Consider the following 19,126-nt stretch of genomic DNA (forward strand, 5'->3'; position numbering starts at 1 on the left):
ACTTCCAGATCAAAGTAACAGCTAATGTTTACTAAGTATTTATTTTTTAATTTAATTTTTTTTTGAGATGGAGTCTTGCTCTGTTGTCCAGGCTAGAATGCAGTGGCACAATCTTGGCTCCACAACCTCCACCTCCAGGGTTTAAGCGATTCTCCTGCCTGTTTCCTGAGTAGCTGGGACTACAGGCACGTGCCACCATGCCCGGCTAATTTTTGTTTTTTTTGTTTTTTTGAGACAGAGTCTCACTCTGTCTCCCAGGCTGGAGTGCAGTGGCACCATCTTGGCTCACTGCAACCTCCGCCTTCCGGTTTCAAGCGATTCTCCTGCCTCAGCTTCCCAAGTAGCTGGGATTACAGGAGCCCGCCGCCACGCCCAGCTAATTATTTTTTTTTTATTTTTAGTAGAGACAGGGTTTCACCATGTTGGCCAAGCTGGTCTTAAACTTCTGACCTCATGATCCACATGCCTCGGTCTCCCAAAGTGCTGGGATTACAAGTGTGAGCCACCGCGCCTGGCCTACTGAGTATTTATTATGTGCCAGCTACTATTCTAAGTGTGTCACCTATACTATCTCATTTAATCCTCTCAACACTCTTAGGAGATAGGAACTATTATTATCGCATTTTACAGAAGAAGAAACTGCAGTAGCCCGAGGTTAAAGAATCCAAGTTCCCATGGCTAAAAAATTGTTGATCCAGGATTTGAACCCATGCAGTCTGCCGTAAGAGCCCACACTTACCAGTCTTTATGCAGAGAGTAACAGTGTCACTCTGTAGTCCACCCCCTTAACCCTTGCCAAAAGGCAATTCACTCCCTTCATGGACAAAAATCATACAACAAATCTTTTTCCCTAATCAATTGGGAACTTCTTGAATGTCGCTGTTTGTCCGTTGTCTAGTGTCTCATCTCTCCGTATTCAAAGCTACTGTGGTTGACCGACTGGGTGGGGGTGTACAGGGAAGACTCAAGGGCTCTCATCCTGACTCTGCTCACACTGATTTTGCTGGCAAAGAGCTCTGAGACCTCCCAGGGAGCACGGAGTTTTGCTTTCTACCCATCAGCCCTCCAACTTGCAACCCCATGGCCCTCGGAATAAATCAGTCCTCGTATTTGTTGACTGGAGCAGGGGAATCTGCTGAATTCTTGGCCACAGCTACTCCCTTTCTCCCATGTAGCTCAAAGCCTGCTTTAAAGTTGGGGCCACCTGACTTCCTTCTGCCTTCTTCTGCAGACCCTGGAAGTCCCCAGGCCAGGAGGCAGGGGCCTTGCGCTGCAGGGAGTTTGCAGTAGGTTCTGGCCGAGGGCCTTCGTCCCGTTCACTCTCTTCAGGTCCGGTCGTTTCCTCTTTCCTCTTCTTCCCCCTCCTCCCACTCCTAAGTCCCTGGAAGGAGGAGGAGGGGCGTCGGCAGTCCGGAAGGTGGGGAGAAATCACTTAAGTTACTGAGCACCTACTATTTGCGGGGCACTTGCGGGGCCTCCCTTCTCCTCTGCACCTAAGAGTTCCAGCTCAGACAGCATGACAGTTCAGTGGGGTGGAGAAAGAAAGGAAGTGGGTGCCCGGGGTCAGAAGTCGGGTGGAGAGGCTGGCCGATCCATCTGCCCCCTTCTAACTGCGGCTGAATCAGCGGTACTCCGACGCCATGTGGGGGAGGGAGGAAACACGGCCTGGAAGTGGCGGTGGCGGGTTCCCGGGCAAAGGAAAGGCTCGATTGTGCAAAGGCTTCCTGCCCTGCCAGCTCGCGACTCTGCCACCGAGCTGCCGCCTTTCTGAGGCCAGCCTGGGAGGCGGGGCGGGAAGGCGAAGGCAGCAAAGGGTTACGGGAATAGCTTTCCAATGACAAAGTCTGGAAGGGACCCATGCCTCCGCCCCTCTGCGGGTTAAACTGGCACAGTGCAGGGGGAGGAAAGCGAGGGCGACCGGAGCGGATCCTCTCCTCCCGCCCGCCCCCGGCCGCCGGGCACTCCCCTCCCGGGCCCGCGGTGGAGGCAGCCGGCGTGTGCCTGGGGCAGCGGGTCACGAGGCTCCACCCCGGCCGCCGGGCCCGGGGGGGAGGCACTTTGTTCAGGTTGCTGCCTCCCTCCTCATTGTGGGGCTGGGGCCGGCGGCGGCCCTAGTGCGGGGCCCGAGACCCGAGAGCGCGGCGGACGCTGAGCCTGGTGCGAGGGGCCGAGGCGGCCCGGGGAGCCCCGGGACACTTTGTGCTCGCGAGGAGCGGACCCCGCACCCGCGCTGCCCTAGGGGATGCGCGACTCTGCGCGGCGGCGGCGCGGACCCGGAGCCCGAGCGGACAGGCGCTCCGGTGAGTGGCCGGCGCGGGGCGGTCGCGTGGTCGCGGCGCTGGGGGTCTGCAGCTTCCCATTTTGCCAGGCTCGGCTGGCGGGTCCTGCGCGGCCAGGACCAAGACCCGGGGTAGGGGAGGTTGGTGTCCGGGGGAAGCTGCTGGCTGGGCTCGGGAGAGGCGCTGGAATAAATAACTACTTAGATGATCGCGGCTTCCCAGGGAGGTGTGTGCCCCTTCGACCACTACCGGACCGATTGCGCGTTTGATTCTGGAGTTGACTCGGGGGGAAGGGGCTGCCCAGCTTCAGTCCCTCTGAGCCTCAGTTTCCTTGTTGTGAAATGCCTGCAATTTAAAGTGCGTTAAGATCTTATCAGCAGACACCAGGTGCTGCGTTCATATACTCGCACCCACACGACCTGCACGCACCCTACCCGCACTTCTGCCTTTCGCTGAAGCGAGAGTTAACTCCTCCCATCCCAGCAGGAGCCAGCGGAACAGCTGGGGCGGGTGACCTTGCGGGCCTTCCAGAAAACGTTCCCCGCACCCCCGGGATGCGGCGAGAAGCGCCCTGCCGCCAATCTCCCGGAGGCCGTCCTCTCTGGCGCCCCCCCAGTGCGTCTGGGAGCGGAGAAAGTGGTCTCGGAGGAGAGGGGAGGGAGGAGAACGCAGAGGTTGGGTGAACACGGGGAGCTCACCTGAGCGCTCCCGGGTCTCGGGCTCTTGTACTTGCTAATCCTCAGAGCCGATAAAAACTGGTCATAGGATAAAAAAGCAGCCAAGTCTGCAGCGGGCAGAGAGGGAGGCAGGAACTGGAGAGGACGCGAGTGGCGGGTGGGGGGGGTTGGTGTGCAGGGGTGACGTCCACCCGGCAGAGAGGGTTCCTTGTCCCCGGGAGCCGAACACAGGAAAATCAGCTGGTGAGTCAATGGGACTTTGTTAGGATAGTCACAGGGCGCAGCTGGCGCCGGCTTAAGGGAAGAGCTGCATCCCCCCTTGATAACATGCTGTTTATCTGACTTCCTGTTTCAATGATTGGGATACCATTGGCTCGTTCAAATTCAGTGCTGAGAAGCCTGTGGCCACGTTCGTTCACTGTGCAAAAGCAGAGGGCTTGCCTGGGCTTTCATTAGCGGGCTAGCTCTTGTTCCCCCTACATGAGGTCCCCGGCAACTCACTTATAATGGGGCTGGAGACTTCACACAATGGCCTCCCCAGGTGGAGGATCTGTCACTGCAGAGACCTTGGCTCCCCTCAGGCCAGAGATACACATGACTCCAGCTTTCTTATGAAATTTGCTTTTATCCTGCTTTGACTTTTGGTTGGTGTGTCTTTGGGATTGACCTAAGAAGGGAGACAGAGGGAACAGCTCTACGGATTTCATCTTCTAAGATGAGCTTCCTAGTGGTACATGCTTTCACCATTGGTTTCTACGGGAAGTTTTCAATCAGTTTGTAGTTTTCTATCTGGCTGTGTTGCCAACCACCTGGATGATCAGAGAGCAAATAATTGCTCATGTCTCTGTCCTGGTTTTCACTTCTGTAAAATGGAACCAGGGAACATTGCTACTCTTGGAAGAATGGAGAAGGCTTTTCAGATTTGGGCTCCAGCCCCTAGCGTCTATTTCCTGAACTTTCCAGGTGAAAGAGAGTACTAGGTGAAAGAGAACACCCTTTCCAGGTGAAAGACAACAGCTGCTAATCTGAAGTTCTCTAGCAGTTTATCTGAATTTCCTTGGGGCAGGTCTCACGCTCTGCTTTGCATTTTTTATTTCTGTTGATTGTCAGTGTGCCATGCTTTTTATTTTAGATCTTTGGGTGTTTGTGAACATGCCTAGCTCCCTGTGAATACCTTCTAGCCAAACACCCTATCTGACCACCCACAACACTCAGCACATGGTAGGCACTTTATAGATGTTTGCCAAATTAGTAGAATTGGGAAGAAAAACTAAGTAGCACTCCAAGGCCTCCCATCTCACTTAAGTGCCCATTTATTCATCCTTTGGAAGTTGATTTGCTCCCCCAGATCCCCTCCACCTCTTTTTCCCTCAAAAGGCAGTCCATAAAAATGTGTATTTGCCCACAGATGAGTAGGCAAGCTTTGAGTATTTGAGCCTTTTCCGGAATCTGGCTTCTTTGGTAAGCCTTGGTCTGGGGAAATTGAAAAGAAGAATGCTGTTTCGGCTAGGTGCAGTGACTCACGCCAAGTAATCCCAGCACTTTGGGAGGCCGAGGCGGGCGAATCACCTGAAGTCAGGAGTTTTAGACCAGCCTGGCCAACATGATGAAACCCCGTCTCCACTAGAAATATGAAAATTAGTCAAATGCAGTGGCACATGCCTGTAATCCCAGCTACTCAGGAGGCTGAGACAGAAGAATTGCTTAAACCAGGGAGGCGGAGGTTGCAGTGAGCCGAGATCACGCCATTGCACTCCAGCCTGAGTAACGAGAGTGAAACTCCGTCTCCGTCTCAAAAGAAAAAGAGTGCTATTTTTTCTTGCCTCGCCTAACCCGGCCCCCTCCTGAGTCCCTGTGAATCTCTGATATCAACGCAGTTTGGGCCCAGTAGAAAGAAGTGGTCTAGAATAGAAAAGTCTCCTATCCAACGTTTACAATTTGTCTCTCTTTCCATCTGCCCACTTCCAATCAGTGTCACTTCCCTCTTCTTTTAAAGTTCTTTTGAATTCGTGAAGGGTTTGGCCTTTAAGAAAAACCAGAATGTCAAAATTAAAAGGATCTCCACGCCTCCCAACCCCTGATCTTCTCCCCTTTACAGACAAAAATCAAGGCCCACTGAAGGGAAGGGATAGGTTCAGATCTACACCGCTGGGGTGCTACAGAAGGCCACCTAGAACACACAGCTTCTGGCTCCCAGTTTAGGGCTCATTCCCTTTCAGCAAATTGCTGCGAACTTTTCTCTTCCTAGTGTTTCCATCTCAGCAGATGTTACTTAGCTGTTAGCAAGAAAGAGGAACAGAAACACAGCAAGGGTCAAGAGAGCTATCTCTGTGATGGAGCCAGAGATAGCTGGCTATCAGCTTTTAGAGTCTTTGGAACATGGAGAGCTAAGAAATGTGGCAATACTTGGCAAACACTTCATCTTTCTGGTCCCTAGTCGCCCTAAAAAGATTATAATTAAAAACACTTTTAGTTCCTTTTTTAACTTAAAAATACCCCACAAAAACTAGTCTAGTGAAAAACACACTTCACAGTAAACAGTTTCCTGGGCCTAATAAGTCCCCTTAACCTCCCGGAAAGGCTGACTGAGACCTGATTTCCTCCAAGAGGCCTGAGATTTTGCTTCCCATCTTCCTGTGACTCTTGAGACGTGAAGGGAGGCAGGATGGCTGAGACCCAGGCCACTCTGACCTGACTGTGGATGTGGTTCAGCTTCTTACACATGTCCTGTGCCGTCCACGTTACCATCCCCAGCACGTCTATTTGCTCTACTTAATATGAGATGCAGCAACATGCATAAAAAATTAAAGGCACTGATGCATGTGCCTCCGCCAAGGACCGTTACTAACGAGATGATTCCACTTCAAAAGACTGCAAGACTGTTCTGATATCCAATCCTCACATGCCTGAAAGCTTTCACAAATGGAATTGCTTCTTAATTTCCTTTTTGGCTTGTCCATTACTGGTGTGTAGAAACACAGCTGATTTTTGTGTGTTCATCTTGTCCCTTGCAATTTTGCTGAATGTATTAGTTCTGGTAGCTTTTTTGTTTATGGATTCTTTGGCACTTTCTGTCTATAGGATCATGTTAACTGTGAACAGAAATAGTTTTACTTCTTCCTTTCCAATTTGAATGCCTTTTATTTCCTTTTCTTGCCTAATTGCTCTGGCTAGAACTTTCAGTATCATGTCGAGTAGCAGTGGTGAAAACAGGCATCTTTCCCTTGTTCTTGATCTTAGGGAGATTTCTCGATTTTAGCCTTTCATGAGTGAGTGCCGTGTTAGCTATGGGCTTTTCATAAATGGCCTTTATTGTGTTGAGGAAATCATCTTCTATTCCTAGTTTTGTAAGCATTTTTTATCACAAAAGGGTGTTGAATTTTGTGTCAAATGCTGTTTTTCTGTATCACTCGAGATAATCATGTGGCTTGTTTTTTTTCCTTTGTTGTGTTAGGAAATCATCTTCTATTCCTAGTTTTCTGAGCATTTTTTATCACAAAAGGGTGTTGAATTTTATGTCAAATGGTTTTTTTCTGTATCACTCGAGATAATCATGTGGCTTGTTTTTTTTCCTTTGTTGTGTTAGTGTGGTACATTACATTGATTGCTTTTCTTACGTGGAACCACCCTTTTATTCCTGGGATAAATCTCTCTGAAGGTTTTTTGTTTTCTTAATCTGAAAAGTTTTTTTTTTTTTCCCCTTTAAAAAGACAATAAAATAGGCTGGGCGTGGTGGCTCACGCCTGTAATCCCAGCACTTTGGGAGGCCAAGGTGGGTGGATCACGAGGTCAAGAGATCGAGAGCATTCTGGTCAACATGGTGAAACCCCATCTCTACTAAAAATATAAAAAATTAGCTGGGCATGATGGCGCGTGCCTGTAATCCCAGCTACTCAGGAGGCTGTGGCAGGAGAATTGCCTGAACCCAGGAGGCGGAGGTTGCGGTGAGCCGAGATCGTGCCATTGCACTCCAGCCTGGGTAACAGGAGCGAAACTCCATCTCAAAAAAAAAAAAAGGCAATAAAATTTGACTAAGTGCTAACATTCTACATTTGGGTGGTTGGTGTATTTAGTTATTCTTTTCTTTCATTTCTTTTTGAGACAGAGTCTCTCTCTCTTGACCAGGCTGGAGTGCAATGGTGCGACCTCAGCTCACTGCAACTTCCGCCTCCCAGGTTCAAGCAATTCTCCTGCCTCAGCCTCCTGAGTAGCTGGACTTACAGGCGCCCACCACCACGCCCAGCTTATTTTGGTATTTTTAGTAGAGACAGGGTTTCGTCATGTTAGCCAGGCTGGTCTCGAACTCCTGACCTCAGGTAATCTGCCTGCTTCGGCCTCCCAAAGTGCTGGGATTACAGGCGTGAGCCACCTCACCCGACCTTAATTATACTTTTCATTATAATTAGTGTACTTTAAACATTTTTAAATTGCATTGGGTAAATATGTATAACCTACGATTTACCATTAAATACATTTGCATTGTTGTATAACCATCACCAGCCGCCACCTCTGGAAATTTTTTACCCTCCCAGACTTAAACTCTGTAGTCATTAAAGAGTAACTCTCCTTTCTCCTTCCCCCCAGGCCCTGAGAACCACCATTTTACTTCCCATCTCTATGAATTTGTGAACATTTTTTTTTTGGAGATGGAGTTTCGATCTCTTGACCTCATGATCCACCCGCCTCGGCCTCCCAAAGTGCTGGGATTACAGGCGTGAGCCACCGCGCCCGGCCTTGTGAACATTGTTTAATAACTAGATGTTAGGTATTAAAGGGTTAAAGGGCATTATCTTCTTGCCTTTCAATTTCCCGCCAACTCCCTCCAGCCAGAGGGGCCATCGCTGGCCCTGACGCAGAGATGAACTGATTCCTGTTCATCCCGAGACTCAGAGGGCACCACGCTCAGCCTCAGCTCGGGCTTCATTTCCTCTAGCTCAGGGGTTCTACATCTTGGTTGCACATTAGCACCACCTGGGGAGCTTTTAAAAATGACTGATTCCTGGACCCATCCCCAGAGATTCGGCTTCACTTGGTTTGGAATGTGGCTTCAGTGTCTGTCATTTTTAAAAGCTCCCTAGGTGACTCTGATGCACTGTGAGGGTTAGAACTACTCAATGGTTGAGCTGATTTACTCCCTGGAACTGTTGACTGGTCACAGCTTTCAAAGACGCAATTCCCTCCCCATCTGGTCAGTAATACTGACCCACTTTACATCCCGTCCTTGAATTTTTTTTTTTTTTTTTTTTTTTTGAGACAGAGTCTTGCTGTGTCGCCAGGTGCCAGGCTGGAGTGCAGTGGCTCGCTCTCAGCTCACTGCAACCTCTGCCTCCCGGGTTCAAGCAATTCTCCTGCCTCAGCCTCTCAAATAGCTGGGCCTACAGGCGCGCACCACCATGCCCAGCTAACTTTTTTGTATTTTTAGTAGTGATGGAGTTTCACCATGTTGGCCAGGATGGTCTCGATCTCGACCTCGAGATCCACCCGCCTCGGCCTTCCAAAGTGCTGGGATTACAGGCGTGAGCCACCGCACCCGGCCCATCTCTTCTCTGATTTTAAAATCCATTTGTAAATAGTTTAATTCTATAGAAGTTGGCATTTACTCTTTCAAAGTTGGAAAGAACCTTATGTGTCATATAGCCTTTTCTATTCCAGATACATTAAGTTCCCCCAAAACATCCCCTGCAAGAGGTCATCAGCTTGGACACCTCTGTTGCTGGGGCACTCCCATCAATACTATGTTGAAGTCATCTTATTCCCTATTTGGACAGTTCTGTCTTTCAGAGTTCCTCCTTATAGTAATCTGTCGTGGGTATGACTTCCACCCATTGGTGAAAGATACCAGAAGCTTAGTTGGCTTCACCAAAATGCATCCCTGAATAAGATGGAGGATATTCAAAATTAGTCATGCAGAGTAAGTGTGATTACCTGCAAAGTGTCAGCCTTTCAATATTTTTGGGAACAACTACCATGCACCTGTCCCCATCTTTTCTTCTCTGGTCTCAGCAGCCCCATTTCCTTCAGAGCTTCATTGATTGTGTCCCATGTATTTTCAAGGAAGACAGATATATGATGATGTAATAGCAAGATTGTGGACCATGACATAACCGAGACTTGAAGTCAAGGTGCAAAGATTGACTTGGCACCTGAAGTCCTTAGCAAGAAGAGCATTTAGGAAATATTGGCAACTGAAATCATGTCATCATTGCTGCACTCTGTGTGATTTTAGGCAGGCCATGGAACCTCTTAGAGACTCTGTTTCTTCCCCAGGAAAAGTGGAATGAAAATGCCTTACTCCTGGGACAATGTTTCCCAACTTCCCTCTTAACCTCTTCCCTCTCCTCCTCGCCACTCCACACCCCCACACCTGCAACAGTGATGCCTGTGATCTGGCAACTTCAAGAGAGTGATTGCACGAATCAAGTGAGACCATGTCAGACCTGACTCAGTCTCTGGGAGGCTCAATGTGTGTGCTTAATAAATGCTAGATTTAATCTTTTTTTTTTTTTTTTTTTTTAAGAAGAGTCTCTCTCTCTCTCTCTCTCTCTCTCTCTCTCTCTCTCTCTCTCTGTCACCCAGGCATGTAGCTTTTTTTATTCCACATACACGTTAGCCAGGCTGGTCTCAAACTCCTGGCCTCAAGTGATCCGCTTGCCTCTGCCTCCCAAAGTGTTGGAAGCTACAGGCATGAGCCACTACGCGCAGCCTCATCCTAGTTCTTACTCACCTTCTTCATTATACTCATCACCCTTAAAATGCTAGCTTCTCCTGTTGGAATGTGTCATGTCCAGAATGAAGTGCAGCACTTTACTTGTGAGCTTACTGGCACACGTCAGCCATAGGCAGATCACCTATTTATTATCAGATAGACAAAGCAGATTTGCTTTTCAATTTGTAGACTGCCCCTGAAAACCTGAGCACTGGGCTGACTCAGAGGGATAAATGAAGGCATAAAGGAACGAGAGTCTGACTGTATCTTTGCTCTTTACTGTTTGTCGTTTAGTTATTTCATCATGTTTTGGTGTTATCGAATTTTTTGGTAGACTTCGAGCATAGCATAGAATAGGTCCATAATAAATTATTGCAAGAGTCAGTTACCAGTGCCTTTTTCCCAGTTCATTGGTGCAGATAATTGAGTTGACTGGGAAGGAGTATCTGGGTTCTGGGTAGTGCCAAGATACCAACTGCTCTCTTCCTGCTTTCCCTTTAACAAAGGAGAGACAGCTGATGAGACACACAGTTAGGGCGCCCCAGCCAGGATCCACACGAAGCAGCTGCCTGCCTTGTCTCTCATCTGGGACCTTCCTGTAAGGCTCTCTGGCTCTCCCACCCCTAAGCTTCAGGAGGGCTGGACTGCGCGGCACAACCTGCACTATCGCGTGCTGCCCATGGACCTCAGCTTTTTGTGCTCTTCATCACCCTCTGGGCATAGTCCACTTTACCAAGGAGATTTAAGAAAGTGTCAGCAACACTTACCCCTACCTCACTGGGTGAGACTGTGGAAGCTGCACCCTCAGGGCCCATGCCTAGTTCCCAAGGGGAAGAGAAAGGGCTACATGACATTAAGGTGCTTTCCTGTGGTGCGAACTCCGCACCGCCCCTCCCCGCCCCCCCCCCCCAAGTTTTTTTTTAAAACCTTCCGAATAGTAGAGAAGGTGAAAGACAGACTAGTATGATGAACGTCTACATTCACTGATTGTTGACATTTTGCTAGACTACTCTCTCTGTATCGATCAATCTACGTCATTCTTCTCTGAGCCTTTTAAAAGTAATTTGTTGCCAGCCGTGGTGGCTCACACCTGTAATCCGAGCCCTTTGGGAGGCCGAGGCAGGTGGATCTCTTGAGGTCAGGAGTTTGAGACCAGCCTGGTCCAACATGATGAAATTCCGTCTCTACTAAAAATAGAAAAATTAGCTGGGCATGGTGGCGGGTACGTGGGAGGCTGAGGCAGGAAAATCACTTGAACCCGGGAGACAGAGGTTGCAGTGAGCTGAGATCGCACCACTGCACTCAGCCTGGGAGATACAGCGAGACTCCATCTCAAAAAAAAAAAAAAGCAATTTGTTGACATCATGATACTTAACCCTTCAACACTTAGGCATGTTATTTCCAAAGAACAAGAACATTCTCCTACAAAACTACAGTACTGCCATCATACCCATGAATACTGGATTTAACAGAGTTGCCTAATACATGGCCACAATCAGATTTTCCAGTGGTTTCCCACATGCCTTTTTGAGAGTGCTATATACTTCTTAACAATTCATACCCTGCTGAGTTGGGGTGTAAATTGAAATTTTCTCTCCTAGCAAAAGGGAAATATGGTCATGATCCCTAAAATTGGGATAGTGATCCACAGAAGGAGAAGCACTTTGATTTATATCATTTCATGTAATCGTTACAACAGTTTAGTGAGATAGGTACAAGTATTCTCTTCATTTTACTGGTTAGGAAATTGCAGTTCAGAGAGTTATCTAAGTTGCCCAAATAGTATGAGCCATTATTACCACTCCATGCTGCATGTCATGTAATAATGATGGAAAAATAAGAGGTTACATTTGTAAAAACCTTCGTCACTTGCATTCTGCACATTTTGTATCCTCTTCACTAGGTCTTATGAGGTGTTAGAACATGCTCTGCTGTCCCCATTTGACAGAGGAGGAAAGTGAGGCTCTAAGACTAGGATTTAACAGTATTTATGTAGTCATGATCATGTAACTGACATTTACCGGTAATCTTTAAGCAAAGCTCAATATACTTAGTTGTAGTTGCTGGGTAGGCTGTAAATAGCAATCAGTAAAGGTGTAACTGCCATGGCAGGAGGCTTGCTTGAGGCCAGAATTCAAGACCAGCCTGGGAAATCTAGCAAGACTCATCCCCCAATCTATACAAAGCATTAAAAAATTAGCCGGGCATGATGGCGCACATGCCATCATAGTATGGTCCTCCTACCACAGCTACTTGGGAAGCTGAGGCAGAGGGATCAATCAATTATCCCAGCCAGGAGCTTGAGGTTGCTGTGAGCTATGATTCTGCCACTGCACTCCAACCTGAATGACAGAGCAAGACCCCAGCTCTTAAATAAAATGAAAATAAATAAATAAATGAATAACGGTGTTACTGACTGAAGAAGGGAGGTGGAAGAGGAAGAGGGAGGAGGAAGGTCTCTAATACTCTCCTCGCATACCGAGGGGATTCAAGAGTCTGTCAAAGTGTTAAAAAACAAGAAACCAAATTTTAAGATCAAAGGTACAAGATAACCCTAAAAGTAACTAAAGTCAAATATTAGGAGGAAGAGAAGGAGAAAGAGAGTCGGGTTTAGTGTAAGCGCTCTAAACTTGTCTAACGTTTTTAGTAATGATAGATGTTGTCTAAAGGTGACACAACAGGGAACGGTTAGGAGTATGTTATCTAGAGTTTACGTGGGTAACCACCAGAAGAGCTAATAACAGAAAACTATTTCGACAATAGAACAGAGTTGGGAAAAGGTGGGACAGGAAACGGTTGCTTGTTATTATAAGGTCTTCTGTACAGTTTGATGGTGACCACCCATAATAGCAGTGAGAAGGCAGGCTTTAGATTCAGATATTGATATTCTAGTTTTCTTTCTTTCTCTCTTTCTTTCTCTTCTCTTCTCTCTTTCTTTCTCTTCTTTCTTTCTGTCCTTTCTTTCTTTCTTTCTTTCCTTCTTTCTTTCTTTCTTTCTTTTCTTTCTTTCTTTTCTTCTTTTGTTGAGGCAAGGTCTCACTGTCATCCAGGCTGGAGTGCATTGCAGCCTGAACCTCCCCAGGCTCAGATGATCCCCCCACCGCAGCCTCCCAAGTAGCTGAGATTACAAGCATGCACCACCACACCTGGATAATTTTTGCATTCTTTGTAGAGACTGGGTTTTACCATATTTCCCAGCCTGGTCTCAAACTCTTGGGCTCAAGTGATCCACCTGCCTCAACCTCCCAAAGTTCTGGGATTATAGGCACACGTCAACGTGCCCGGCCTTCTGGTTTCTAAATGCATAGAGGTGAGCAGGACAAAAGGGCTGGCCTTGGAGAAAGCTTTTCTGCAACGCTAAGCAGAGAGAGGACTGTCTTAAGACCTGGCTGTCTGCTGGGCCTGCTCAGCCAGAAAGAGCCCTAGGACACAGCATGCCCAGGATGATGCACCCACACCCTACATCCCATGTGAATTGCTAATTTTTTGTTGTAATTTTAAAAATAAAATTAAAATTTTATTTATTCATTTATTAAGAGACAGCGTCTCAGTCTGTCACCCAGGCTGGAGTGCAGTGGCGCCAACACGGCTCACTGCAGCCTTACTTCTGAGACTCAAGTGGTCCTCCTGCCTCAGCCTCCTAAGTGGCCGAGGATACAGGCACCTGCCACCACTTTTGTATATTTTGTAGAGACAGGGTCTCACTGTGTTGCCCAGGTTGGTCCCGAATTCCTGGCCTCAGGATTGCCTCCCACCTTGGCCTCCCAAAGCATTCAGATTACAAGTGTGAGTCACCATGCTTGGCCTATAATTTCACTTTTAAAAGTATTTGGATATCAGCAATTCATTTATTAGTAATTTTAAATTGGCTATTTCTTGGTAACCTTGAACATATGCAGAAATTACTGGATCAGAAGAAAAATTTTACCTATAAGTTATTTTCTTTTTTCTTTCTTTTATTTTTATTTTTGAGATGAGTTTTGCTCTTGTTGCCCCAACTGGAACGCAATGGCGCGATCTCAGCTCACTGCAACCTCCGCCTCCTGGGTTCAAGCAATTCTCTTGCCTCAGCCTCCCAAGTAGCTGGGATTACAGGCACACACCACCATGCCTGGCTAATTTTTTGTATTTTTACTAGAGACGGGTTTCACCATGTTGGCCAGGCTGGTCTCAAACTCCTGACCTCAGGTGATCCACCACCCTAGGCCTCCCAAAGTGTTGGGATTACAGGTGTGAGCCACCGCACCCAGCCTAAGTTATTTTCAAACAATACATTTTTGTAAAAGCTAAATTTAAGTATTGAAGCAGTTGACACAATGTTACATTTTGTAGATGTTTAATTAAATCTTGATGAACTTCAATTTTGCAGTTTTATGTTTGTATTTTGGAACCCAAGAACTCTGAAAAGCTCCTTGGCTCTGCCCCTTCTGTCCTGGGAACAGGTGGGGTGGGTGGTCTATGCAGGTATGGCCCTGAAGGTGTCTCTCAGCAGGTATTTGAGACCCACACCGCTCTGGAGCAGTCACAACCTGACCCTGAGGATGGAGGTTGGTTGACTGAAGGTCTACGACCAAAATCCCGTCTTGCTGTGAGAGTTCTTCCCTGGACCTTCACTGCAAAAGTTCCTCTGGTCTAATGTACGGTCCGTGCTGAATGATTTCATATCCATCATCTCATTTACTCTTCATGGCAACCCTATGAGGTAGGCCAGACAAAAATTTCCCTTTCTATAGATGTCAAAATCAGACTCAGAGAGGTTAAGTAACTTACCCAACACCACATAACTTTAGGGAATGAGTTTGGGAATCCAAGTCTTCTGACTCCTGGCCTTTGTCCTTTCCAATACACCCCAGGGCCATGTATAGCAGAAGGGGCCAGGGGACTGGTGTCTTTCTTTTTTTTTCCTAAGACAGGGTCTTACTCTTTTGCCTAGGCTAGAGGACAGTGATGCAGTCATAGCTCACTGCAGCCTCAGCCTCTTGGGCTCAAGTGATCCTCCCACCTCAGCCTTCCGAGTTCCTGAGATTACAGGAGCACACCACTACACTTGACTAACTTACATTTTTTGTAGAGATGAGGTCTCACTATGTTGCCCAAGCTGGTCTGGAACTCCAAGGCTCAAGTGATCTTCCCATCTCAGCCTCCCAAAGTACTGAGATTACGGGCATGAGCCACCTCGCCCAGCACCACCAGTGTCTTTAATGGCTCATAGAACTTAACCACAGACACTATGTCTGTTATACAAATGCAGAAGTCATATTGAGCTTTTAAATTTACTTTGCTATTGCATTTATTTTGACAAGTCCTTAAGATTTATTTTTCAATAAAAGCTACTTTAAAGTACATCATTAACTTTATCATTCCTGCTCACTTTTACCCAGCCAGTCAAAGAAATAATGTAAAATTGTTATGTTTTGCGTTCTGTTTCTCATTTTCTCGTCAGATTTGAAAATTACCATTGTACATGAATTTAGGCCTGTGTTAGGTTGGCAACCCATTGAAACTCCTCTGATCTGGAGCTAATCAGCCAGCCCCTCCCAATTTACATATCGCCTGTGAGATCCAGTGCCTCTCTGTCACTCATTACCAGTCTCCTTACCAAACATCATCACAAAGACGCCACATCACCCCTCTGAGTCATTTCCCCACTTCCTCTTGCTGGCCATGGCCAGAAAGAAATCAGGGGCCGCAGGGAGGCCTAGAAAGTGACCACAGAGTTGGGGGTTGGCTGTGGGAAGTGGAGGGGAAGGGCCACTGCTGAGCTGACCACAGAGACTGTGACAAAGACAAAGGTCTCTGTGTTTGGGATGGCAGAGTGGGGCCAGATGCCAAGTTGGGGCTGGTGTGCTGATAGTCTGGGAGAGGCCTCCCAGGGCAGAGGAAAGTCCATAAGGCCACTCAGCTGGCTGCTCTTAGCACTTGGAAGTAGCCTAACTGGGTCCTGGCACACAGTAGGGGCTCAGCAAACATTTGTTGATTCATTACTTGGCAGGGTGGTGGGGGGTTGGGGTAAGGGATGCCTTTAAGCTGGGGTAGGTAAAGGGAATGCTCTTTCCCTTTCTCCTGCCCAGGGGAGCGCTGTAGGTCCTGAATTTCCCTGGCTTGTTTAGAGGCCACCTCTTTGCTTCCTGGACCCCTGCCTGACATTGGGCCTATGAGGTAATAGAAAATGCACAGGCTTTGGGGTCATCCTGACCTGGGTTTCTACAACCTCCCTGGGCCTCAATTTTCTCGTCTGTAAAATGGGGATGATGATACTCAAGCCAGGGAATTGTGAAGATCATCCTGGAAGGTGTTAAGCACCCTCTGCTTAGAGCCAATGTGGGTCTCTCTCATGACTTTTAATCTGGGTGCCCCGTGGCTCGCTGCACCCCCACGTATAAAATAAATCCTTGATCCACTGGGGATACATGCCGGACAGGCAAAGGGATGGAGCGAAGCCAAGGAGGCCTCAGACGTCCAGCCCCAGCCATGCAGACTACACTTCGGGGTGAATTTATCCCAAAAGGGATGTTTACCTACCGGAGGGGGGGGGGACGCTTCGTTGTCTGAGGGTCAGATGGGCCGGTGGAAGGGTTGTCTGTGGTGCTGGCTCTAAGATATATGGTCCCTCAGGCCCCTCTGATCTCCAGACTGTAGGCCTCCAGGGGATGAGGGGGCGGAGTGGCCTGGGGTTTTGTTTGGCGACACTGGCCTATTATCTGGCCCAGGCTGTGTTTCCAGGCATTATAAATAGCACCCGCTTGGCTCTGGAAGGAGGAGCCGCAGATGTGGCAGAGGCAAAGTATATGGGAAGGTGGGAGATTTGAAATGATAAACTCTTGTGGGCCAAAATACAGGCTGGGGCCATCTCCATGGCAATAGGGCTCCAGGGAGGGCTCAGCCTGGATACCTCTGAGGTGAAGGCCCTACTCACAAAGCCAGACAGAGCCTGCGCTCAGTGGCCCATGGGCCGGGGCTGCTGGCCCTGTTTGCTCCCATCTGCCTCTTTGTAGAGAGCCTGGGCTGCTGCCTAAACCCAGCCAGAGGAGGAACAGAGCTGGAGCCAGATTTCAGGTCTAGAGAGAGAAGCAGGAGAAAATGTGAGGGTCTGTTCACCTGCAGCCGGCGGGCCACTGTGTGTTCCAACCGAGAAGGAGGGAATCCTTTTCTTTTATTCTATTCTGTTCTATTTTAATTGAGGTATAATTTACAAACAATGAAATGAACAGATCGATGTGTTTTTGACAAATGAATACACCCATGTGACCCACACCCGATCCAGATATAGAACATTTCCATCAACCCACAGTTTCCCTCCTGTCCCTTTTGTCAATGCGCTCCCACCGTCTGCGTGTTCTGATTTGTAGCATCAGAGATTCATTTCGCCTGCTCTAACTTCATATAAATGGAATCATGTGGTTGGTTCTATTTTGTGTCTTGCTTCTTAACTCAGCATAATGTTTTTGAGATTCATCCATGTCAAATGATGTATTTTGCTTCTTTTAATTTCTGACGTATGAATGTGCCACAGTTTGTTTATGGGAGGAAGGAAACTTTAGATTCCTTTCATTGCTGTAGGATTCACAGCATGATGTCTATCGAGCATCAGTAGAGTATCTGCAAGGGTTTTGAGAGTTAAGCTGGTTGGTCCTAAGTGGATCTTTTTATTTTTGAAATGGAGTCTCACTCTGTTGCCCAGGCTGGAGTGCGGTGGCACGATCTCGGCTCACTGCGACCTCCGCCTCCCAGGTTCAATTGATTCTCCTGCTTCAGCCTCCCAAGTAGCTGGGACTATAGACGTGTGCCACCAAACCTGGCTAATTTTTTGTATTCTTAGTAGAGATGGGTTTTTACCATGTTAGTCAGGATGGTCTCAAACTCCTGACCTCGTGATCCGCCCACCTCAGCCTCCCAAAGTGCTGGGATTACAGGCGTAAGCCACTGCACCTGGCCTCTTGAATGTGTTCAGCGTCACCTTCTTTGTTTCCAGACAGCTTCCCCATTTCTGTGTCTTGCTGTAAAAGACCATAATGCCTTTCTTCCCTCCATGGACTGGAGCTGCCTTTATCACCTGGATCTGGGAAGTTCAGATCATTTGCAGAGGTGCCCCTGGTTTCCCCGTAAGACAGAATGTTATTCTCTGATCTGAATTGAGGTGGCTCATGTTAACAGACAGGGGTGTCTGGCCCTGCACGTGGGAAACACAGGTGCATGTTCAAGACTGGAGCCTGTGCTGACCCGGGGCCAAGAAGTGACACAATGAAGCTATTTTACCAACAGTGTGGCCCAAATGGCAGGGACCATATCTGCTCTGTTCACCAATGAGAAGCCAGCACATAGCACAGAACCTAGCAAGCAATGGGCTTTTGATAAAGAGGTGTCGAACCAACTAGTGGCTTTGAAGAGGGCGAGCTGGGCCAGCAGATGTACCATTCCTGACATGGGAAGTCTGCGCTAGGGCGGCCCTGCTGGGGAAGGAGAGGAAGAGCCATGGAGAGACTTTTTACGAAGGAAAACCCAAGAGGACTGGATGACTGTGGAATGTGGGAGGGACACAGCAGAAAGCAGAATCCAAAAGGCGTGCAGTCTTTTTGGAAGAGGGCTGGGCTGAGAGTTGAGTCCCTCCTGCGCCTTTTGGTGTATAGTCTGGCTAACTCATTTAACCTGCCTCAGTCTTAAGCGTCCTTATCCGTCAAATGGGTATAATACTCTGATCAGTTAGCTGGGGCTGCCGTAACAAAGTACTACTAAGTGGGTGGCTTAATGAAACAGAAATTTATGGTCTCAGTTCTGGAGGCTAGAAGTCTCAAACCAAGGTGTTGGCAGGGCCATACTCCCTCTGAAATTAGTAGAAAACTTTTTTCTTTTTATTAAGACAGTCTTAGTCTGTCTCCAGGCTAGAGTGCAGTGGCACAATCTCGGCTCATTGCAACCTCCAACTTCCGGATTCAAGCGATTCTCCTTCGTCAGCCTCCTGAGTAGCTGGGACTACAGGCATGCGCTACCACGCCCAGCTAATATTTGTATTTTTAGTAGAGGTGGGGTTTCACTATGTTGGCCAGGATGGTCTCAATCTCTTGACCTTGTGATCCGCCTGCCTCACCCTCCCAAAGTGCTAGGATTACAGGCTTGAGCCACTGTGCCTGGCTAGTGGAGAATTTTCCTTGCCTCTTCTAGTGTCTGATGTTTGTGGACAATCCTTGTCATTCCTTGGTGTAGCGACACATCACTCCCGTCTCTGCCTCCATTTCACGTGGCCATCTCCTCCCTGTGGTCTTCACATCCTCTTCCCTCTGTGAATGTCTATGTCCAAATGTCCCTCTCCTTATAAATACAGCAGTCATGCCAGATTAGGGGCTCACTCTAGTCCAGTATGACCTCATCTTCACTAATTACCTCTTCAATGACCCTGTTTCCAAATAAGGTCACATTCTGAGACACTGGGAATTAGTGCTTCAATTATCTTTTTTGGTGACACAATT

The 19,126-nt window shown here is 47.9% G+C and overlaps 1 protein-coding gene across 8 annotated transcripts in view; it reads left to right on the forward strand.

Moving 5' to 3' along the window:
- The first annotated feature begins 1,944 nt into the window (after positions 1-1,944).
- The window catches only part of NAV1 (neuron navigator 1), a 274,917-nt gene continuing 257,735 nt past the window's right edge, over positions 1,945-19,126 (forward strand). For 4 of the 8 annotated variants that reach the window (XM_032288714.1, XM_032288716.1, XM_032288718.1 and 1 more), the window contains exon 1: positions 1,945-2,300. The gene's annotated coding sequence lies outside the window, so the exon portion shown is untranslated. The remainder of the gene's footprint in view (positions 2,301-19,126) is intronic. The other 4 variants (XM_032288715.1, XM_032288717.1, XM_032288720.1 and 1 more) reach the window with 1 other exon arrangement.

Source organism: Sapajus apella, unplaced genomic scaffold, assembly GCF_009761245.1.
Source record: "Sapajus apella isolate SASKATOON/1434 unplaced genomic scaffold, GSC_monkey_1.0 scaffold22, whole genome shotgun sequence".
NCBI lineage: Eukaryota > Metazoa > Chordata > Mammalia > Primates > Cebidae > Sapajus > Sapajus apella.